The sequence below is a fragment of the Cricetulus griseus genome (genome assembly GCF_003668045.3).
Source record: "Cricetulus griseus strain 17A/GY chromosome 1 unlocalized genomic scaffold, alternate assembly CriGri-PICRH-1.0 chr1_0, whole genome shotgun sequence".
In the NCBI taxonomy this organism is placed as follows: Eukaryota; Metazoa; Chordata; class Mammalia; order Rodentia; family Cricetidae; genus Cricetulus; species Cricetulus griseus.
In genome coordinates, this window is record NW_023276806.1 from 253,958,789 (window position 1) to 253,983,134 (window position 24,346).

At 43.8% G+C, this 24,346-nt stretch overlaps 2 pseudogenes; both read left to right on the forward strand.

The window, feature by feature from the left end:
* LOC113831891 overlaps nucleotides 1-16,789 on the forward strand; it is a 72,423-nt pseudogene extending 55,634 nt beyond the window's left edge.
* Nucleotides 16,790-21,460: 4,671 nt separating this feature from the next.
* On the forward strand, nucleotides 21,461-22,523 carry LOC100759791 (annotated as a pseudogene).
* Nucleotides 22,524-24,346: the final 1,823 nt, after the last annotated feature.

Consider the following 24,346-nt stretch of genomic DNA (forward strand, 5'->3'; position numbering starts at 1 on the left):
TGGCCTCTGTGAACCTGGGCTACAGTGAGGCCATTTTTGAATGAAGAGATGCCTACTAGAAGACAGAAATGGCTTGTTCAACCAAAACAAAAACATTCAGCAGCTCACTGAGCTGGTGCAGAGGCTGTGAGTGTTTTGAGGGCGGTGCCTCCCACTGTGGCCTGTTGTAACAGCAGCCAGCAAGGCTGTGTCTGGCACCTGAGGGTTGGCTGGTGCTTGCTGCACCCTAAAAGGAAGCCTAGTGACAGACAGGACTTCAGGGCCTCGTTACAGTGGTAAGAAGCAGTCTCAGACCGGCTCAGAGATATTGAGAGCAGAGGCCCAGGATGGGGTGATACAAGCAGTGAGTTCTGTTCCTAACCCATGTCAAGGCTCCTGGAAGTTGGCCCTCTGGGTAGCTGCTCCTTCATTGGCCCCGGGAACTAGGGAATAGCTCCCTTAGTCACCACAGGTGCTGGCAGACAGGGATGTTGTGGTTGTTCCCAGGAAGCAAGAGAGGGTTTGCCTCAGCTAGCCTGGCTGGATTCCCTACCAGGCTATGCAGGCTCCTGCGGGGCATTTCAAAGTTCACTGACTTAAAGCCTGTGGCTTTTTTAAGGACCAGCAGTGGAGAGGCAGGGCACAGGTATAGTTCCCTGCAGATGCCATTGCCCAGTGTTTCCCCAGATCTTGGCCTGGGTTTCTCAGATGGGAGTGTCTTGCTCACTTTCTAATTTGCAAGGTGGAGGCATATTTGTTTTCAGAGCAGACTGGCCCAAGGGTGAAACCCCAGAGTCCCTTGTCCCACATTGCAGGGATTACATGAAGTTATCCCTCATCAGCTTTGGTTATCTTTTGAGATGGTGTCGAATTTAATGCAGCCCACACTAGCCTGGGATGTTGAAGTCAGCTGCCTACTTTTGTGCTGTGGGGCAATCTTATATACAGTGTGTATGAATTGCTTACTGGTTGATAAGCCAGTTTGGACAATACAAAGACACTACAAGGCTATTAGTAAAGCCAAACGGAAAAATCCAGAGAAGGTAAGCATTCCCCTTGAAGCAAGATGCTCGAGGACAGGTAAAACAAGGAGCACAATATTCATTATAGACATGAGTCAAGTTGTAAGAGCTAGATAGTAATAAGCCTGAGCTATAGCCTGATCATTTTGTCTTATAAGCTTGTGTAGTTTAGGCCAGGCAGTTAGGACCAAAAAGTTCCGTCTCCATTTATAGTTTTGTCCCCAGAGTGTTATGGTCACAGAGTTAGAAAATCTTCAGGAAGTTATTCTAATATTGGTTTCTACAATATGCTAAATGAGTTTTGAGACAGTTTATGTTAGTCCAGTGTAGCTGGTACATTGTGGCTAAATACCTTCTGCCAAATGTGTGTTGAGGAGGATAGTTGTGTCAATTCATACCTGAAATCTCTTGTCAGAGTATTTGAAATGTCCAACAGGAAGATTTTAAAGTTTAAGTACAGTGATATATATTAATGCAGATATTTTGATTCTTATCTGGTCATGGTAGAGGAGCATAGCCTTAAAGGCAGCAATCAAGCTTCATTCAAATCTGAGTGTTTAAGGCTACCATTGTCCAAGCAAGTTTCAGTGGGACAGAAAGGTACATAGACGCCATCTTAGGAATTAAAATCAAAGATCAAAACAGGTAACCAGGAATCTGGGCCCTGCCACAATCATAGTACACAAGTAGGATCATCTGTGTGCTTCAAAGGCACTGGTGTAGAATCAAAATGAAACACCAAGGCCAGAGATACAGAAGAGCACAAACCCTTCCAAAGCAGGGACTCTGGTGACAAGATCCTTAGGCTGTCTCTCTACCTCATTCATGATGACTGCCCATGTCACAGGACAGGAGCCTGGGAATCCACACCAATACAGGACCCTGATAAAACCCATCCAGACAAGCTACAAGCATCCACATTGGGATGAGTCAGAATACAACCCAGATAGAGTGGAATGGAGCCAGAGTCAATACTACGCCAGGATTTGCACACATGTCCCTGATGCTCCTCCACTGATGGGGCACTAACAGGACATGGTCCAGCTAGGCCATTGCAAAATGAGCATGAATTCCAGCAGAGGTCACGGAAGTCAGGAACGCAGGGATGAAAACATGGACAAGTGAGAGCAAGTAGACTTCGGCACCTATGCAGCTCAAGGGAATTCTTGGGCTTTGTCACATGACTAGGTTTAACCACAGCATAGGGTCCACATATCTTTCACTGACCCGAGTCCCTGAAGAGCCATTTAAGATGACCAAGTTAGTGGCAATGAGAAGTATGGACAAGGAAGGCAAACTCACATTAGGAGATGGTCGTTTCCCTACATACCTGCCACACAAGTGTTAAAGGGGTTGTAAGTACATATGATCTAAGTATATGAGGTACTTATAGCAAGAAGATGCAACAGGAAGGATCCTAGGACAGTCTCTGGAATAAGCCGTCTTAGATAGTACTTAGATGACTTTATAACTTAAATATGTGGACTGGTCATTGACAACAAGCATGATTGGAAGGTTAGTCTGTTGAGTCCCGCTCCCAGAGGAGAGAGTTAGGGAGTTGTCAAGTGTTTGCTATGATCATGCCTACATACGAAGGCTCCTACAACAGGAACAGACAGGTGGCTTCAAAGCTAGGAGCACCTGACCTCAAACTGTGTGTACCTAGACACATACCTATACATCAGATGTAAAGGTCTCAAAAGCAGCACGTAAGAGGTGAGTTTGAAGGCATCCACAGAGATGAACACAACAAGTCTCATGTGCCCCGAGTGAAAACAAATTTCCTACACACATGGTCCTGGCTCTCCTCTCCCTCTGTCCACTTGTGTCATTTGATTGTATTTACCCTCTTGTAACAGGGTCTATGATTTAATGCATAGAAATGCTAAAAGCATGCAGAGGACACTCATAGCCATGTGGACACACAGATGACCAGATACTGGCACTGGGCAGCCCTCATGAGACTTCTTGAAGTGCTGAGGGATTCTTTGATCTGTCTAGTCTATTGTGGCTGTTTGCAACTAGGGTCTCAGGACCCAATGATTTTGTGGGACACCCAGCAGGTATGCACAGTGAGCTGATCTGCTTTGGGGGTGAAGAACAGCCGATTCTTTCTAGTATCCAATGCACTGGAGAACAAGAGCGATCCTACTAACTCCGCTGACAACCTTCAGGGGTCCTTTTAACAGACAAAAGAGTCCTGTGAATCATGGAGACACTCCTGTTTTATGAATCTGAAAAGTTAAAATGGCTCTCAGATGCTGAGGGAATTCAGGTTCTTGGTCACATGAGAATCCTCATTTCTTCAGATCGTGCAGCTCTCTTCATGGCCCTTAACAGTCTATACACCTCCACTTCACTTGGAAGATTTCCCACAGGCAATGAAGATGCACCACAGCCTTGACCTCAAGCCAACCTACAGGGGGCATTTTCTCATCTGAGGGTCCCTCTTGCCAAGAGATTGTCAAGTTGGCCTAATCAGTATGACTGACCCTTGTGAATGTTACAGGTAAACAGTGTAAAATTGTAGTCTTTCATTTCTTGCCCCCAAGGTATCATTAACAAACCATTCCAACTTTTACAAGTCACAGTCTTTAAAATATCCTGACCTCTAAAGTTACATGTCTCTAATATCCAGGGTTACCTCTAAATTACCTGAAGACTACTAACTTTCAAATGTCTTTTTTCAAGCATAGTTCCTTTGTGTATCCCTAGCTGTCCTGGAACTCATTGTGTAGATGAAGCTGGCCGGGAATTCAGAAGTCCCCCTGTCTCTGTCCCCTGAGTGCTGGGACAGCACCATGGCCAAGCTCAGGAAGCCTTAACTGTGGACTCCTATAAAATAAGCCATTACTTTCTTACTCAAAGAGAGCATAATCAGGCACAGTCACAACTTCCGAAGCAAAACCCAAGTCCACAGTGTGGACTCATGATCTTCTGGGCTCCAAGGGCTTGGCAGTGGCACCTCTGTCTCTACTGTCCACACCCCACACAGCTTGTTTCGTAGACTCAAGGCTGGCCTCACTTCCCATTGGGCTGGAATCAAAAAAAAAAATGCTGGGGCTCCTCTGAAACTTGGGTTTGCCTTTACAATGGTCTGTTAAACATTCTTCAGGCATTCTAACATTGCTACATGGTACCACGCCTCAGCTCTCTCCATTGCCCCTTCATCATGGGGCTGTGGCTGTGCTAATGGACTCTCCCAGTCCTTCAGGGACTTCAGGAAAAGTGTCCTTGCATTTTGGTTATGTAAGCCCATATTATGAAACTGTATATGATCAAAGACATTAGAGGATTATTGGATGGTAGATGAACAAGATTCCATTAAATAGAAGCAGCTTTGGAGGGGATAGAGAGATGGTTCAGGGGTTAGGGACACGGACTGCTCTTCCACAGGACCCACGTGCAATTCCCAGCACTCACATAGCAGCTTAAAACTATAACTTCAATTTTGGGGACCTGACAAATACATGCAGGCAAAACACCAATGCACATAAAAAATCAGAAGCTTTGGAAAATGGTCTGAACTTTAACCAGACCACTATTGGGGAAACCATCTTTAGAAAGGGTTGGATGCATCTTCATCAGGGAACTACAAGTGAAAACACGCAGTAATTTTGGGGTAGTGGGGGAGAGGGGAGATTGTTCTACAGGGGGAATTTGAGAATCAAAAACTTCAATATTTTCTGACTCCAAAGGAAGCCAACCAATTAAGAAGCCAGAAGTTAGACTGGTGAGAAGGCTACACCGGTGATGAGGCTCCTATCCAAGGCTGACATCCCGAATTTAATCCTTGGGTCACACATTGGGGACCAGATCCAGTTCTCATCCCACTTCAAGTGATCTCTCACAAACACACATGCACGCTCCACCTTCAGTTGTAGGAACAATGGGGTGTTTGGGTTTTCCTTTCTTGAAGTACTGAAGAGCATAAATACAAAGTTCAAATTGTGAAATTACAGGAGTCAAATAAATTGAGATTCATTGACAGATACAATGCTTGCAGGATATCTGGTCAAACATCTGCCCCTGACCAAGTCAGACACATGTGGTACTTCAGATTCTTAGAAGGAATGACAGACTGGGGACACAGCTCAGTTGGTAGACTGCTTGCCTAGGATGAACAGAGCTCTGGGCTTTAACCCCAGCATTGCATAAACTGGCATGTGCATGTGTGCAATCCCAGTGTTCATGAACTGGGGAAGGAGGTATCAGAAGTCTGAGATCAGGGCTGGGAGAAAGCAGAGTCAGTAGGCTGCTTGCTTCTCAAACATGAGGATCTAAGTTCAAATGGAGATATGCTTGGATATGTAGTCGACAATGAACACTCAGTTTTAAAATTAACGTCACAAAACAGGGAAAGGGGGACCAGAGAGATGGTGTAGTGTGTAAAAGCACTCGAGTTCATGTGGGAATCAACTTCCACAAAGCTGTCCTCTGATATTCACTGTGGAATGCCTGTAACACCCCCAAAAACAAAACATTAAAGAGCAAGGTAGAGCAAACCTGACAAGTTCTTTTACTGATGTGGTAGAACCTGATTGGAAGGTCAAGGTATCCTAGTAAGCAGTTGGGCATTTAGGTAGCATGCCAGAGCCTTAGACCAAAGAGGAATAAGCCTTTTAATAGTAATTCCTGAGAAGTGTATTTAAGACGCTCACTTTTGCCTCCCTTCCTTTCCTTAGTGGTTACTCTTCCATTCATTAAGACTCAGCCAGCCCTACCCCATCACATGGTCTTCCTAATGAGCAAGGCCTCTGCCAACAGAGACTAAACAAACAGCTGCCATGGGCAAGGCAGATGTCTAGGAGAGGCCTGTTGACCTCACAGCATAGCTCTAAACTAGATTAGATAGCTACATGGTGATTTGAAGGATGCTTTAAGTGTCCACCAGCTTAGCATGGTAGTCTACACCTTTGGTTCAAAGTACTTGTACTTGAGAGCAGAGGCAGGTGATCTGTTGAGCTCAGGCAGCCTGGTCAACTTGGCAAGTTCCAGGACAGCCAGAGTTACATGGTAAAACCCTATCTAAAAAAAAGCAATGTTAAGGGAATGAAGGCTATCAAGTTAATTCTAAAGAGACTTGGTTCATCTGATGTTGAGCTTCCCAAATTCCTGTGAATCCTTATACTCCATTGCTTGGTACCCTGACCTTCCATTTTCCCCTCAGGGTTTACTATGGTGCTAGGATCTTGGAGTCATGCAAGCCTTTGAGGCACACTCCTAAGCTGCAAGGAGATGAGAGTAAGCCGACAGTCAAGTCCTGTGAACTACACAGAACACAAAACAGACAGCAAGCCTGAGAGTTCACATCAGAACAGTCTGAACTGAGAAAAGAGTGATGGGCATTTCCAGCCTCCTACTTTGCTGACTTGAGTCTGGGCAGTCATCCATTCTGATTGCTTCATCATTTAGTATTCTCATACCATACTTTGCTGTGTGAACAGCTACAGAACTAACACCCCAGCCTTGTGACCAGAGTTCTCTTCCTGGTGAGTTAAGCCTGAGATGGGTTACACCAGAAGAAATGCGTGTTCCTGTTTGGTTTCAGTCTCAGGATGATACATGATGGCATAGTCAAGGTCAGCCTAAGGACCCCCAAAAGGCTACATTCGTGTCTTTGGTAGTCAAAGCCCATGTGAAACAGGAAGTGGGAGTCTGTAAATGCACTTAATTGAATAAAATCCAAGGGTCAGATATAGAGGAAAATGTTAAGAGTTCAGAGAGGAGCAAGCTATAGCCACACCTATCCCTCCCTCAGAATCTCAGACAAGAACTAAAGTTCCTGTGTCTCCCTGCTTATATCCTGTGTCTGCCGAGCTATCTCGCTTCCTGTCTGTCTGTACGGGCCACCAGACCTATGGTTAGCTAGTGGTAAACATTCTGACCTTCAGAGAGGCTTTATTTGTACAAGCAAGATATAAGCACGGGAGTCTAAGCTGGAGTCTGAGCACTTTTGGGAAAGCCCTATTCTTAATCCCCAGGCTAATTCTGAGTTTTCATACTGATCTTTGCTCTGTGATTCATACTCTACCTTCATGTATATTCATTCCAGTGTCTTCAACCTTCGCACACACCAATGGGATCAATGATATTTGGACCTCTAAGATCAGCACAAAGGCTGTGTACATGTAAGGCACTTCTCATTCCATTGCACCAGGAGGTGGTGAATGAACATTCCTAAACTAGAGACAGCTTCCTTGATGGCTATTCTTGGTTGTAAACTTGACTATATCTGGTATGAACTACATCTGGAGATAGAGGCCACACTTGTGATCCAGATCTTGAGGCAGTAAGACACTTTCAACTTTGTGGTTCACATATAATTGTTGGACCCCAACAGTCAAGTCATTCCAATAATTTCACTCATTTATTCTCACTCTCACCCTCTATGCATGAGCACGCACACGTGTCTCTGTGTGTGTGTGTGTGTGTGTGTGTGTGTGTGTGTGTGTGTGTGTGTGGTGTATGTACGAGGTAAGAGATTCATTCTGTATGTTCTATGACTATAGAGAAAATTAATATATACCTCCTAAAGGGTGGAGTAACAGACCCAGACAAGGACCCTACTTGAAAAGTGTTTACACAGGCCAGGCTGTGGCTCTTTGCATCTACCTGCTGAATCCTAAGAGAATGCAACAAAACTCATGCCGAGCCCCAAGAACACGCAAAATTGTTGGAAACTATAGCTTGTTGGTAAATGGACTCCTACAAGACTGAGTTTCTAGGCACTTGCTTTCTTTCATGAAATGCAAGTGGTATGACCATAGAGAAGTCAGGCCTGCCTTCCAGTGGGACATGCCCTGAAATCATATCCTCAAATGGGGCAGGACAGACTGTTGCCTCAAAAGGATTTCGAGGTTGATACCTCAAAGTATGATTTCCTCAGTCTATATTTTTCTTGTTTTAGATGAGCTCAATATTTACATAAGGAAAGCAACCCAAATGATACAGAAGGACAGAGAAGTCATTGGACAAAGTAGATTGGGATTCAGGAAAATCCTATGCTGCAGGGAGATGAAAAATCCAGGAGCCATGTCCTGAAAGCTACACAGGAACACACTTCTATAAAATTTACACATGGGTGGGGTTCAGAAGTGGAATGATTGGGATGGAGGCTACTCATGTGATGAGGAGCCAAGTTTGCAAGCATCCCTGTCGTCAGTTAGGATTTAGCCAACCCCAAACCAAGAAAGTTATTTTATAGCTATCTTTCAAGACAGCTACATCAGAGCCTAAATTTCCCATACAATACAAAGCCTTCCAAGTCCCTTCAAAAGACATGTGAGATACACAACCCACCTTGTTGTCATAGTTGGGAAACTGTGCCGATAGTATTTTTCTAGAAGCCAAAGATAACCATCTCAGGAAATTGCTTTAAGAACCGCAGCCAAGCAATGCACCATATGGAATATGGAATGGGACCTTGTGAAGTCACAGATCCCACATGAGATTTTTCCCTAACCACAAGGAGGACCTGAATATGTCAGTCTGCAAGGCCTCTTTTCCAAGTCCATTGAGCTATATCGTCGATAGGCTGTTCACCACATTGGGGCCTCATATTGGCATCTATGAAACCTACTTTTACTCAAGGCCACTCTGTTGTGCAAACAGACCAGAATGCCATCTTTTTACCTGTCTGGTCACTTTAAAACAGTCTTAAATATCAGTGAAGCATCAGGAAAGAACACAGGATCTTTGACAAAATGTCTCCAGTGGGATTTAGAGTAACAGAATAGCCAACCCCATAGTGAAAGGACTAAGTTGTGGTATCAGTTACACACTACAAATAGATTATGCTATGACCCTGTCTTGCTCTATGTAGTCTAAGAGATTAGAAGTTGTATGTTACCACTTTTAACATTTAGCATTTCTATTTTATGCTAATTACATAATTTGGATATAATTGGTATGTTTCCCTTTTAGTTTTCAACCTAGCCTTTTTTCTATGGCTACTTAGATTGAATAATAATGCTGCTTAATGCTACTTCATGGTTTATTCAATAAAAGCATGGTTAAAAATTTAGTTCCCTAACACTTCCAAGCTATACATATATGCATAACTAGTTGTCTCCCATAAGGTGGCTTTTTAGATCAAATGGTAGGGTTTCCTGGAACAAGTGAGAAAGGCCTGCTAATGGCTGGTATTGGCAGAAAAGCTCTCAGAAGCAGCCTACCAAAATAGGGCAAAACTAAGTGTGGGGAAGCAAAGTCTAGCAGAGCCCACCAGGATGGAATACAAGTATTCCATCTGCTCACTTCAGATTAGTTCTGTTTGCTTAGTGGTAAATGCCTAACTTCTGTTTTCCCCTTTTGATCTAACAATCCAGATACTTTAAAGTCACCGTTGAACCCTGAAGCCTGTGAATATGCTATAAGCCATGGTATTATATAATTTAATATCCTGTTTTCAGAGAAAGGTTTCTTGTTTTGCAGCTCAAGTATCCCAGCCATCGTCCTTAACATGACATAAGCTATAGTCATTTTAGAAGAGGAAACCTTAGTCGAGAAGAATGCTCCACCAGATTGGCCTACAGACTAGCCTGATGTGCATCTTCTTGATGATTGATGTGGGTGGGTCCAGCTCACTATGGGAAGTGCCACCCATGACATGTACTGGTGGTCTTGGGTTCTATGAAAGAAAGCAGTCTGAACAAGCCTTGAAGAGAAAACAAGCACACAGCTTTCCTCCTTGTCCTCCATATGATGGCCTGGTCTCACATGGTACCAAACAAGCCTCAGGTGATCTCCATGACCATTCTTGCTTTTAGAATTAGTCTGACCTGAAAGTCTCATATTACCAAGTTGGCCTGACAGGGTGAGATGCAGACTCAGCCCCACTGAACCAGTTTCTGTGTGCCGACACCTGAATACTCAGATTTGTGTTCCTCAATGATGCCGGTCTCTCCTTAATCACCATGAACTTCTCAGCTCCAAATAATGAGTATCAAGTACCTCAAGTAAAGCAAAGCTTTCACTTCAGTGGTCCTGAATCCCATAAATTATACATGGCACTAATAGTCTTTGATCTCCTCCAAAATGTCATGAGCCAGTTTGTTGTGGAATATTATTTTAACTATTTAAAGATGTGTTACATTTGGTTAGGCTGCAGAATATTAAACTATGAAGATATTAGTTTCGTCTGTCTTTGCTAACAATGCAAAGAGGTATTAATTGCTTGCATTTGTCTCATGTAAAAATGGCTTGCATTCGTTTCATCCTGCCTGCCTAAGGCACCTCATTGGACTAACAAAAAGGTGAATGGCCAATACCTAAACAGTATAGGGATAGGCAGGGCTGATCGGCAGAGAGAATAGGTAGGAGAAATCTAGGCTCTAGAGATAAGAGTCAGGTAGAAAGAGGGACATGTCTGTTGCTGGAGTTTTCCTGTTCTACAGCCATTTTCCAATAACTGCTCAGAGGCTTAATATTCATTCCAAATGCTCAGCCAAACCTCAGGATGGTTACTAAACACTGCTTATATACAAATGAACCCATATTATCTATGCTTTGCCACATTGGCTCTCCTATACCTCTGTCCAGTTGAGACATTTGTTATTTACCCACTTGTCACACAAGCTATTTGAAATCTCAGCTTCTATGAGCTAATAGATCCACTAACGAAATAAAGCCCGAAGAAGAGACTCACAGTCATTGAGCACAGATGGTGTCTTGGTACGGGCACTGGGCAGCTCACATGACAGAAGTCTTAACTTGCTTTGACTTTCTTTGTTCTGTCTGCTGTGGGTGTTTCCAACTAGTGTGTCAGGACCAAAGGATTTTGAGGTACACTCAGCAGGTATGCCCTGGGGAGCTGCTGCTTTGGGTATGAAGAATGGCCCATTCATGTCCAGTGTCTGAAACACTGAAGAATTCTACTCACTCTACTGGAAGCAATCTGGTGTCCAATTAACACGGACCAGTCAGTCCTATGAGCTATGCAGAAGATTACCTTCCCCTTTTCTGAATTTGAGGTTAAATGGCAATCACACCTGTCTAGGGTTCACAGGTCAAAAAAGCTGAATTCATTCCCCCATGAAGATCCCTCCACATGGCTCTGTACAGAGGCTCCTACAGCATAAACATTAGCTGTTTGAACGGCCAAGCACATTGAAGCATTTACGGTAATATGTTGTGGTTATATTCAGTGCTCCCCTTACACAAAGAAAAACATTTGTTTTGTTTTACACGACTGTTTTTGCCAGCCTGGTCATCTGTGTACTGTGTGTACAGTGTCCATGAAGAAAAGGACATCCTATCCACTGGATCAGAACTCAGTTGTGAGCCACAATGTGGGTAATGGACCTCAAACCAGGTCCTTTTCTGAGCAGCAAATGCTCTTAATCGCTGGCTGAGCTCTCTCCAGACCTCAATGCCACCACTTTTAATGCTTTTAGCTTTGATGATCGACTCGGAGACTATTCACCTCCTCTCTGACCAATGTCAGGTCCCTTACTGTGGAGGAGTCAGGCTGGAGGGATATGCAGTATGTAAGTGCTATACCACTGTAAAGTGATTTCAAGCATCTGAGCTGTCTTATGGAATTAATGAATGGATACTGCATTTTTAGTAATTCCCACCATTGGCCAGTGTTTATAAAACTTAGCTTTGTCATTCTTACTCCAGCATTTTCTCTATTGGAGTCAGTCATCATTTAATACCACATTCACCCCCCTGGACATCACAGCCTGAGAACCATTCAGGAAAGGGAAGATATCCATGCCTTAAAGTGTTCGTTTCATCGTTGGTAGATGTACATAGACAACAGCACTGACAAGCCTTACAGTAGATCCAGTGAGGGATTAGAAGGTGCTTCACACACTCCCCATCTGGAGCCTATGCCTCAACCATGGAGTCCTAGACATTCTATGCACCACTTCTCAGGGAGGACTGCCTACTGGCAATCTAATGGCCCCTCATGAGAACACACAAGGACGTTGGGAACCAGAATGTCAATCTAGGGTTCACATGTCAAAGAAGCTGAATTCATTCCCCCATGAATTGTATCCTGTAGATCCCTCCACGTGGCTCTGTACAGAGGCTCCTACAGCATAAACATCTAGCTACCACACAATTCCCAAGTAGTATTCTGCAGCATGAGCTCCATGTCACATTACAAATCTGGTCACCTGCCATTCAGTGCCATTCAGTCCTTGGTGTAACATAGCTAGGGATAGGGAAAGAAATTTGATCCCAAGAATGGTTGGGCAGTGTGTCCAATCTCATTCTTCACAATAGTTCCAGCTGAACAGATCTTCCCACCTTAGGGTGAGAACAAGACTCCCAATGTGTGGGCAGAGCTCCATCTAGAATCTTGGAAGCAGTTCAGTCTTGATAGGGGACAAGAGATAACAGATACAATTCTTATGCAGCCACCTCAATTCATTACCTTTGGACATGAGGACCTGAAACCAAAAGCACTGAATTTGCACAATAGCTTCATCTGGACTGTGTCCCTTCATTGCTATTTACTATTTGTGACTCCTGGGTGTACAGTGGCAAACCCTGGCAAGGAGGGTTCTGTTAAGATACCTCAGCTTCCTCTTCAGCAGTTAGCGCCTCAGCAGTCAAGTTCTCTGCCTGGGGAGGAGGAGGTGGCTATGGACATGCAGACCATCCAAGAACAAGCACAGGTAGAGATCCTAAGAATCTTGGCAGCTTAGCTTCCCGCTCTGGGAGCTAAGAGTGCATTTTTTTGTAGGAAATCCTCAGTCAAGGAAGCCATCTAGGCATGTCTGTTCTAGGCTGCATCAGACCCCACTAATGTTCACTGAGGGCCAAGTGAACCTCATCTCTTATAAAAGAGACAAGCCATGGTAGTTTTCTCGTGTCTATGACAGCTCAAAGATATCCTGTCCTTCCACAAAAGCTCTGAGAAATTGTTCACTATTTCAATAGCAGCTATCCTGGAGATTTGACAACTACACATTATGCACCCCAACCCTGCTCATCCCTGGGACACTATATGCTCCCTGCTCAACCCTGATCATCCCCAAGTAACCCCCTCACAAATCATTTTAACAAAAAATGCAACAACCTCATTCCCCAATTTAACACACTTCATATCATCCATCCTAGAGGCACCCAGTATACTCTAGTCCAATGAGCACCATGCACAAAAAGTTCATTGCAATGAGTTTAAGGCCTCTGGTAATGGTTTTTTCACTGGACCCTCACCCGAACTCTTGCTTATCCCTGCTGTGATCCTTCCCCTGAGTCATGGACATCCTGTGGTATATTCCACAGGGACAGTCCCTTCATACAGTCCAGCAGGTCACAGATGCAGTTGATGTTAGGGTGGGTCAGTTTATCCACTGGGACTGGCCATCTCAGACCAGGGAGTCTCGGTTCCTAAGCTTGGATTGGCCCACCTTAAGCAATGTTTATAATGTAACCTGATTGAAATTACTCTTACAAGAGAAAAACTAGATCAGCTAAAATGAAACCCCGTCCCTGTCAAGACTATAAGCAAGAAATATTACCAAGTCCCACAGGCTAAAGATCTTGAGACAGGTGTAGGAAGGCAGCAGATGAGCTCCAGCCTGTCAGGCTTCTGAACACATGATGCAGGTAGGAAGTTAGTGGGGACAGTTCTATCCTTAGGCAGCATGCCCTTCATAAATGTCCATCTCCTGTGACTGAGCCCTCAACACCCAAGAAGTTCAGGGTTATCATCCAAGTTCATGTCACCAGGTTCCAATGAGCTGATGAATCCACACAGGCTGACCTCTCATTTCACAGGTCATCTGGGGTTTACCAGTTGTCACAGCGTCCAGTATGCTGATCCAGTACCTTTCCAAATGGTTTAGGCCTCTGAATGCAGCCCCACTCTAGGGGACCAAGATCTGTTTCAGGACCTGCCCTCATGTTTTGTGTTGACCCAAAACTACATGTTCTGGGTTGGGACCTTTGCTGAGCCTGATAGTTCATCTTATCACACCATGCAGCTCTTGATTCCTATTGCATCTGGATTTCCTGTAGCTGTTCAGTCTTCACTCAGGACCCAGGTCCTTGAATTTCCCAGGGAGACGTGGTGCTTTCAGAAAATCTGAGAGCAGAGCAATTGTCAATCCACAGGGGTGTGCAGAGGTTGCAGTTCGGCCATCAGTTACTCAAAGGCTGGAGCAGGGACAGCAGCAGTCCTTGGAGTTGGCTCAGTTGAGTGGTGTGCAAAGAGTTCAGTCGGTGTTGTTCAGGCTACAACTAGTGGAAAATGGGTAGTGCATCCCCCAGTGATTTGTAATGCTCCTGCCAGCTCTTTGCCTAGAGGCTCTTTCGAGAGACCAGTTGCGGCTAACAGTGTTCCTCGGAAAGGATTACCCTGAAGTAGCTGTTAAAGAAGTAATCATTCAGGAAGAAAACACTCATTTAGAGGGGAAGAATGACAGTGGTTCTGAGATATGTTTGGATTTAATGCCCCTCTTCAGTAACTAATTCTCAAATAGCTGTTAAAAATATAAATTCCCCAAAAGAGCAGGTTCACACAGAACAGAAGGAAGATGGACCTACTGTTTCTGGACTAAGTTTGAATTGTGGCACTCATAACTCAAAGCCTGGTCGTTCTGAAGATCCCACTCCTGATACCAGATATAGTGGGAAATTACCAATACGGAGTCAGGTAGAAATATAAGGGTATTTAATAGGGAAGAGCCTAACTTACAGAGCTACCTACCAGCTGGTGTGGCAGCAGTCTGTACAACAAGCCAAAAGGGAAAACGAAAGTGAACCAGCCACCTGAACCTCTTCCTCACCCTGGCAGGCATGATCAGGCACACCTGTAGCCAGCCCCTAAGTAGGCGTGGCTACAGCTTCCCCTACATATGACCTCTGAGAAGCTAGAGGCTTTAGAAAAGTTAGTGCAGGTACAGCAGAGCCATCAATAAAGTAATTCAACCTATGGGCCGTCTGTAGCCTGAAATGCCTTTGCCTTCCTTGATACCTAAGGGAAGGCTGATCATAGTCATTGATCTGAATGTTTTCAGAATTCTGTTATAAGTGATAGTACAGTAAATGCAAATTTTTCTCTAACTCTTAATTCACAGCCAGTTAAGAGATGTGGAATGTTTTGCCACAGCAAATGTTAAATAATCCTACCTTGTGCCAGCACTTTACAAAAAAAAAATGAGATAATTTGTAAGAAAATTCCACAATCCAATCTTCATTACATGGATGGTAACAAACATCAGAACAAATGTTTGAAACAGTGAAGTTCTATGTCATTGTGGATTACAGATTGCCATAGAAGTGATACAAAATGACTAAGAGGGGAATTGTAGGAGGAAACACTGACCACTCCCACTTGGGGCTGGCACAGGTGTCGCTGACCATGCCTGCTTGGATGCAGTCAGAATGACAGAGACAGGTTTTAAATATACGAAAGCACTTGGCCCTCATTTTTTTCCCTCGCCTCTTGGGTTGAATGGACAAGCAGGCACCTGGTGTAAACCTGGCTCCTTTGAGTACTTAATAAACTTATCTAGTTCTGACTCCACATGGCATTTGGCTCACCACTCATGTGCTGAGCCAAGTTTGCAAGCAACCCTGTCAGTGAGGATTTCAGCCAACCCAAACCAACAAAGTATTGTTTTATAGCTATCTTTCAAGACAGAAACAGAGCGTAGGTTTCCCATGAGATAAAGCCTTCGAAGTCCCTTCAAAAGACATGTAAGACATACCACCCACCTTGCTGTTAGTTGGCAATCTATGCTGAGTGTACTTTTCTAGAAACCAAAGCTAGCCATCTCAGAAACCCCTTTAAGAGCTGCAGCCAAGCAGTGCACCATACGAAATATGGAATGGGACCTTGTTAGGTCACAGAGAATGTCTGGTGCTAGTGTTTTCCTGTTCTACAGCTATTCAATTGCTCAGAACCTTATTACAAGTGTTCAGCCAATATCTCAGTCTTGTTACTAACTAGCTCTTACATATAGATGAACCCATATTATCTATGTTTGGCCACATTGGCTCCTGGCTGGTTACCCAATTATCTGTATTGCTGCTTCCTTGGCCACTGGCCAGTTTTTCTTCTGACTGGACCAGTCTCTTCTGACTCCAACTTTCTTCCCAGATCCCTGTCTGGTTTGGCTCAAGGAAAACCATTTTATTGTGACCCTGAAGGTACTATTCAAGTCCCAGACAGGAGGAGGGATTGGGGTACCAGCTTCAAAGGGAAGTGGAGATCAAGGTTCACCTACAATAATGGAGAGGTTGACAAACACCCTGACCTACTGTCATGAGCATAAGGTGATTTACAGGGACATCACGCCAGAGAATCTCCTGCTGGGGCTCAGGGGTGAAGTGAAGATTGCAGACTCATTGGTCTGTGCATGTTCCCCTTCTCAGAAGATAGAAAATGTGTGGGACTTTGGACTACTTGGCCCAAGAAATGACTAATGGGAGAATATATGATAAGATGGGTCTGGTGTATTGGGATGCTCTATGAGCTACTGGTGGGATATCCAGCCTTTGAGACCAGCACCTACATCGAGATATACAAAGGCAGACACACACGGAGTTCTTCATTGATAGGTAGTGATAATCTGAAGGGTGCCCTGAAGAGACTGACAGAGCAAGGAGAAATGAACTAAAGATAGATTCTTCTTCACTGGCCTCATTCGATGGATTTGAGGTTTCTGTAACCAGTACCCTAGGGGGCCCAGGACTTGATCACCAAGCTTCTTAGGTACCATTGCTCAGAGTGCCAGATCCTTACACAGGCTCTGAAGCACCCCTGGGTGCAGGAACACTCACCTAGGCTTCTGCCTCCTGTTGGTCAGATGGCTTCCTGAGCCCTGCCTGCCTATGTTCCCTTGTGTTTATTCAGGTAGCTCACCAGGCCCTGTTACCTCATCTGTTTCACTTGTTCTTTTAAGATGAAAATTAAAACTCATGTTTTTCCTTGTTTCCCCTTTAAGATGTAAATTTGAATGATGTTTGATTGTTTTCTCCTTTAAGATGCAGATTAAAAATGATTAATATAAAAATATTAAAATAAGAGCTAAATAAAGGCTGGGAAATTATAAAGACAAGTCATGATTTAGAAGCTGGTTGGTACTCCCAAAAGAAAAAGCCTGGTACACAGTCCTCCATTTCCACACTGCTCTCAGCAGTACCTCCTAGCTCCCAATGAACAGCCCCCGCTAAGCTCTGAGCACATAACTCTTTTCCACTCCAAAGTTCCAGTATTACCAAAGTCCTCTCAAAAACATGGTCAGATCTGTCACAACATTCTACCCTGGCTAAAATTTGTCAGGTTCTCTACAGCAAAAAAGAATAACACTTAAAATAATGGTAATCAAACCATACCAGAGAAGCTTAGAATTTGCTGTAGTAGGTGTGCAGGGTGTGCCTCAGTAGTCTGTGTTGTGCTAGAAGCCTAGAAGTTCCTGGATAACCCAATGTGCCCCCTGTTCCACAGTGTCAGCTCCTAAAAGCCAAATCTGCTACCAGCAAAAATGCCAACAGGACAAATCAACTCAGTAGTCACAGGGAAGTCAAGTCCAAGTGATCAAAAGCAAGGTGATCGATCTTCCTTCTCCCATGCCCATTTTGTCTGGGCTGCCACCAGAAGGTGCAGCCAACACTTGGGGTTTGTGGCAGGCCTTATCACATTAAGGCAGTCAGGAAAATTCATGCAGCTTCCTACTCCAGTAATTCCAATTTGTGCCAGGCTGACACTGAAGTCAATCATGAAACCCAAGGACAGTTTGACAGAGAGACCTTTGGAAGATACTCTACAGAATTCATGGTCCTCTCAAATCAAGGATGGTGGGATTACCTGGAGGACTCAGTTGAAAGAATTAAAGTTATTACTGGTTTAGTTGACACTGGTGCAGATGTAACTATTACCCAAAAGTCCTGGCCTCAGAGATGGCCTCTTAGAGATGTGAATGTACAATTTAGGAATTGAAAATGTAACTAGAGTTCGACAGTGTTGATTGAATGGTCTGCATTGGACTGGAAGAACAGAAAGGAAGGCTAAAACCCTATGTCAGACATAGCAATAAATCTCTGGGGTCATGATCTCTTACAGCAATGGAATACTCAGATTAATTTGTACCTGGTACCCCTGGTACCGGAGGAAAATATTATGTACAATCTTTAGATCGTAGAAAATTGGTAAGTCACTATGGAAATCAGTTACCAACCATCCAGGCTACATAGAAGCTAAGTACAAATGATAGGGCCTTAGGCTCCTCTGAGGGTCTACCATTAAAATGGCTCACAGATGAGCATGTTTGGGTAGGGTAATGGCCTATGACATCTCAGAGACTAGAAGCTTTAGAAAAGTTAACACAGAACACCTAGAGGCTGGGCCTATAGAAGTATCTACCAGCCCTTGATATTTTCCTTATTTGTTATCAAAAAGGTAGGTAAGTAGAGAATGCTGACAGACCTGAGAGCAACCAATGAGGTAATTCAGCCAATGGGCTCTCTGCAGCCTGGAATGCCTTTGCCTTTCTTGATACCTAAGGGATGGCCGATCATAGTCATTGATCTGAAAGATTGTTTTTTCACAATAGCAAGAAAAGCGTAGGGAAAATTTGTGTTTACTGTACCAACTCTCAATTCACAGCCAGTTAAGAGATTCCAGTGGAAGGTTTTGTCACAAGGAATGCTAAATAGTCCTACTATGTGCCAGCACTTCATACAGAAACCTTTGGAAATCACTAGTAACAAATTTCCACAATCCCTTCTTTATCATTACACATGGATGACATTCTAATAAAGAAACATTGGAACTATGTAATGGTGAAGTTCTGCCTAATTGTTGGTTACTGATTGCCCCAGAAAAGATACAGAGGAGATTCTGTTATTTAGGCTACAATATAAACTTACAAAGAACAGACTGAAACACTACAAATTAGAGTTATCAAAGCCTTAATTCTCTTCAGAAATTAGGGAAAATTTCTCAGACAAAAATGGATGTGGAAGGACATGACTTAAACAGTTTATGAATATTACCCACTGAAGCAGAAAAAGTATTGCAATGGGTGAAAAGCAGAATACTGGATGCACATATAGATCGTGTAGACCCTAATCTAGATTGTATTCTGGTCATATTACCATCCAGAGAAAACTCATCTCCAGAAGTCAAAGGACACTGCATGGGTAGATACTTAAGAGAAGGTAGCTATAACCATCAGACAAAAGAATGTGACATATGGTTAACTTTACAGCTCTCTCAGAATTCTATTTCTCTATTTCCTATTTAGAGGTGGATTTGGCTTTCCTCTAAATCCAAGCACGTTTTAAAAATAAACTTCAGAGTTTCTGTATTGTACCAGGAAGCCAATTGATGTAATACAGAATAGGAGAAAGATTAGGGACTGTCATTTTTTTCTTGGCTTTCTCTCAAGGTGTAAACCGTCTCATAATTGTTATTTTCCCACAGTTGCCTTTCCCGGTATGCATACATATACAAGCAAACATTTCTCTGCTAACATTTATGTTTGAGTCCCACACAGCCAATGAAGGCCTGCCTTACAGCAATCCCTGGATGCTCCAGAAGGAAAATGGGCCATTCCTCCTTGAGTCCACACTGGATCCAACTTACTTCGTTTCAACTGACACTCTGGGCAGAACTTCATGTACTGACTTCAATCAACACAAGAACTTCACTCAAGATTAGGACTTCAACCCGGACCTTCAAGCATCTCCCACCAGACATGTATGGATATAACCCATTCAGGACATTCATCAACTAACATTTCTTCCCACAGGACCCCACGAGGTTGTCATCGTCACAGTTCTTCAGGAAAATACTGCCCCCCTCGTTTCCCACTGTTGACAGCTAGTTAGGGCTAGGTTCCTAGCGATTCATGCTGGGTTTAGGAGGTTCAAGCTTGGATATGTTTCAGATGACTAAACTGGATCTATTTCCAACTATACCTTAAATATGACATTGGTAGATTATTATAACTTGTTATTCACCCTTATGATTGTTAATTTATACTGCTAAGTTTAATCCTCTTTTAGACTAAAAGGGGAATTCTAGGGGAAAGTGCTGACCACACCCACTTGGAGGTTAGTATAAGTAACTCACACCATGCACACTTGGGCATGGTCATTGTGGCAAAACTAAATATGAGGGCCACATGCATGCAGCTCTGTTCCCCGACATACTTGGTTGTGTAAGACTAATGTGAATCCTTTCCTAATAAGTATCTGCTCAAACTTGCTCTGACTCCTTTCCATCCACATTTATTGGCTTCAAAATACCCAGCCATCATCTCTCCATGAATAAGTTGTTTATATTTAAAAGTAGAAAGGCTGGGCATGATGGCACACACCTTTAACCCCAGCTCTTTGGAGACAGAGCCAGGCAGATACCTGAATTGGAGGCCAACCCAGTCTACAGAGCAAGGTACAGGACGAACTAGAGCTACACAGAAATCCTGTCTCATTAAAAAGTCACTGATCTCTCTGGAGTCTGACTGAAACACGGCTTGGACACCATAGTATTTATGCTGGGCATGTTTCCCCCTGCCTCCAACATGCACAAGTGAACATCTCTTGTCAGAATGCAGTCAGAACATCACAACAGTTTGCTCTGAGTCAGGGCAGAGCTACCCACTAGCTGACCAATAGAAGTGTTGGAGAACTGACACAAAGACAGGAAGTAATAAGGCAGGGCCAACAAGATCTCAGCCCTTTTGGATGCAGGAATGGAAGAGATAGAAGTGGCAGAGAAGCCACCGTGACCTGATCACACACAGGTCCTTACTCCAGTTATCTCACTCCAGATTTTTCATTGGTAAGTTGATAAACACATCTAGCATCCAACTCAGGCACAAAAGACACAATATAGCTACTTGCCCTTGGCTTTGCTGCCCCAGAGCAGCTTCTGAGTAAGTCTGGGATTTTCCTGTTGTTGCAGCCTCTCTACAACAGCCTCCAGGTGCTTCCCAACTCCACAGGCCTCAAACTCCTGAGGTGCTTGGGTTCAAAACAGTTAGCCACCCACAACCCTCAGGCAGTGCCTACCCACAACATTGCTTCTTTATGCACATTTCCCTCTGTTCAAAATTCACACAGTGGCCAGATTCAAGAACTAGGGAAAATAATTCTATTAAGTTTAGACAAGGCCCCAAAGGAATCTCAGTGACTTTTTTGCAAAAATTGACGAAAGCTGTACAAAAATAGGAGTAGGGTATCAGATCTAAAAGCTTGACAAGTACTGGTTCAATCTCTAGCTTTTGAAAATGCTAATTTAAGTGGGAAAAGGTGCATGAGTCCTTGAAAATCAAATCGGCACCAATGGAAGAATGGATCCTGCAAACACCCAATGTTGAGTGCTTTGACTAACACTGAGGTTGGGTAAGGGAAGTGATCTTCAAAAGGTATGAAAAGACATCCAAATACTCAATGTTTTAGTTGTGGTAGAATAGGATCTCAGAGAAAAAACTGTAGCCAAGGCATCCCTAGAAATAATGCTTCTTGAGGAATGTGGGATGACCATGGTATTCCTCATGGAGGTGACCCAGGACTACCAGGAGATGTTCCAGGAGTCTCTGAAGAAGCGGAGGAAGGAGCAGCAGGAAGCCGAGAGGCTAAAAGCTGTTATCCAAGAGAAGAGGGAATCCTGGAAGAAATCAGGTGGAGCCTGAGAGACACCGCATCCAGATCGAGTTTAAGCAGCTGCAGAGCAGCCTGGACTGGGAGGAGCAGAGGGAACCGAGGAAACTGGAAGTAGAAGAGAAGAAGGGGCTGAGCATCAGAGAAGGCAGAGGGGGACCTGATCCATCAGAGCCAGTCACTGAAAGATCTCATCTCAGATCTGGAGCACTGGTGCCAGGGTTCCACAGTGGAGCTGCTGCAGGATGCGAGTGATGTCACAAAAAGGAGTTTTGGACCTTGAGGAAGCCTCGAGCTCTCCCCACCAAGCTGAAGAGTTTGCTTCGAGCCCCGCATCTCAAAGAGATGCTGTGAGTCTTTCAAGAATTGACAACCGTCCAAAGCAACTGGGTGGACTGAGTCTGAATCCACAGACGGCTAATTTAAATCTTGTACCGTCTAAAACACGGAGACAGGTGAGGTTTGTGGGTGCCAAGCTGTCCAAGCCTTCCTGTCTGGAGGAACATTATGACTAGTGTTCTGGGCTCTCAGCACTTCTCAGGAAAATACTGGGAGGTGGATGTGACCAAGAAGACAGCGTGGATCCTGGGTGTATGCAGTAACCCGGTGGAACCCATGTTCTTTCAGCCAGTATCTGGGCAAGCAGAATGCATACTCCAGATATCAGGCCCAGAGCAGATACTGGGTGATTGGGTTGCAGCATAAGCATGAGTACAGAGCCTATGAGGACTCTTTCACCTCCTTGCTCCTCTCCATTACAGTGCCACCTGCCACATCGGGGTTTTCTTAGACTATGAGGCTGGCACTGTCTCCTTTTATAATGTCACAAACCATGGCTTTCCCATCACCACCTTCTCTAAGTATTACTTTCCTACTGCCCTTTGTCCATATTCCAATCCCTGCAGCTGTGTAGTCCCAATGACTCTTCGTCGCCCAAGCCCTTGAGAGGTCTAGCACCCCTGCCACAGCAAATGAGTAGATTCCTTCAAATACGAGTTTCCTCTCTGAGTCTCCATTTTCTATGATCTCGCAGGATAACCTCCCACTTGTGCTAGTGAGGACTCTTGATAGAACTTATGGGAAAATTTCCATTTCTCTGTTAAGCATGGTCCTTTGTTTTGTTTTGGTTTTTCCAGACAGGGTTTCTCTGTATAACCCTGGCTGTGTTGTAATTCACTCTGTAGAGCAGACTGGCCTCCAACTCAGATCTGCCCGTTTCTGCCTCCTGAGTGATGGAATTAAAGGCATGCACCACCAAGGCCCAGCAAATGTCTGTTGATTTGTTGGGATTTTGTTTTGAAACAGGATCTAGGCCAGGCTGCCCTGGAACTCTAATTGAGAATGACCCTGAACTAATTGTCCTGTTTCTGCTATGGTTTTGTTTTAGTGGTGTTCAACATATGGTATCCATAAATAGCCCAGGCTGGCCACAGAAACTTAGTGCTTCTGCCTCAGCTCCCAAACACCGATTAAAGGTCTATCACACAACACCTGGCTAAGCATAGTATTTAATGACTTTTTAAACTGATGTCTGGTCAAATGTAAGACATTCTCTATTAATTAGATAGGAGTTTATACTAAATATTGAGTTCAATAGATTTTTTTTCTATAATCATTGAGATAATTGTATGTCCCTTTTATTCTGCTCCTGGGCCAGCTACATTGAGTTGTCTCAATTGTTGAGTCCACCACTGATTCCTAAGTAAAGCATTATTATATGAAACATTCAGTTCTTTTGTTTTTGCCGACTTATGGCTTAGGTTTGCCTTTTGCCTATCTTTACAAACAAAATTGCTTCTAATTTTCCATTCTTGTATCTGTCAGGGTATAAAAACGTAATAATGGACAAGGTGAAATAATCCAAACTATTCTTTAATAGATAAAATTGAACTGACCATTGATTTGAATAGTAAATATTCACTCACTTTAGTTTTAATGGCTTCAAGAAGAGATTGTAGCTTTGGTTTTCACAATAAATGCTACCACAACCTTCAACCTTCATCTTTGAAACGGTTTTTCTCTGGTTTTGGAGACTGTCCTGGAACTAGCTTTTGTAGATCAGTCTGGTCTCAAACTCAGATCCGCCTGCCTCTGCCCCCCTAGTGCTGGGATCAAAGGCATAGGCCATCACCACCAGCTCATCTTAAGATTTTAAGAGTAGTAATGAAAATAGAAAATGTGCTTAAAAGAGAGAAAAGTAAATAAGGGTGAGGACAATAATCAACCAATACCAATTATTATGTCAGAAGAGAAATAGTTAGCCACTTCACAATGATGATGTATTCTGGCCCGCCTTTAGCCCCTCTCCTTACACAGATTTGTCATTTTTTTTTGACCTGGTGGCCCAAAGAGAGACTTATGAAAGTTCGGCCTTAGCTTAGGCTGGTTTCTACTAGCTCTTATATAATACATTCTTTTACGTGGCTCGGTTACCTTTACTCTGTACTGCCCATCCTGCTTCCTCTCCATCCTGTGGCTACTCTGCCTTTCCCCCTCTCCAAGTCCTCTCTGTCCACATAAGTCCCACCTAACCTCTTCCTGCCTAGCTATTTGCTGTTCAACTCTTTAGTCTTTATTAAGTCAATCGCAGTGACACATCTTCAGACAGTATAAAGGAATGTTCCGCAATGCCTCTTTCTGTAGTAGAGCTCAGGATTGAACTCAGGGCTTTGTTTCAGGCTGGCATTCGAGTACCACTCTTGGCAATCCTTTTGTTTTTTGTTACTGTTCTTTTGACACAGGGTCTTACCAAGTTGCCCAGACTGACC